Below are 423 nucleotides of genomic sequence, written 5' to 3' on the forward strand. Positions count from 1 at the left end.
CCCCTTCAGGTCAGTATTTAGTAGATGCACCTTTGGCTGCAATTACAGCACTGAGTCTGTGTGGATATGTTTCAATCAGGCTGGCACATCGAGAGACTGAAATTCTTGCCCATTCTTCCTTGCAAAACAGCTCAAGCTCTGTCAGGTTGCTCGGGTATTGGGCATGAACAGCTCTTTTCAAGTCCAGCCACAAATTCTCAATTGGATTTTGATCTGGGCTTTGACTTGGCCACTCCAGAAGATTGACCTTGTTGTCTTTAAACTAATTCTGTGTAGCTTTTGCTGTATGCTTGGGGTCGTTGTCTTGCTGGAAAATAAATCTTCTCCCAAATTGTAGTTCTCTTGCAGACTGAGTCAGATTATCCTCCAGGATTTGGCGATATTTTTCTGCATTCATGTTCCCCTCTACCTTTACAAGCCTTC

General features: G+C 43.7%; 1 protein-coding gene across 1 annotated transcript in view; it reads left to right on the forward strand.

Moving 5' to 3' along the window:
- Window positions 1–423, forward strand: part of si:ch211-195b21.5 (probable ATP-dependent RNA helicase DDX46) — a 24,129-nt gene that overhangs the window by 19,583 nt on the left and 4,123 nt on the right. The gene's annotated exons all lie outside the window — the stretch shown is intronic.

The sequence above is a fragment of the Morone saxatilis genome, unplaced genomic scaffold (assembly GCF_004916995.1).
Source record: "Morone saxatilis isolate NCDOM2014 unplaced genomic scaffold, NCSU_SB_2.0 Contig19, whole genome shotgun sequence".
NCBI classification, from domain to species: Eukaryota; Metazoa; Chordata; class Actinopteri; family Moronidae; genus Morone; species Morone saxatilis.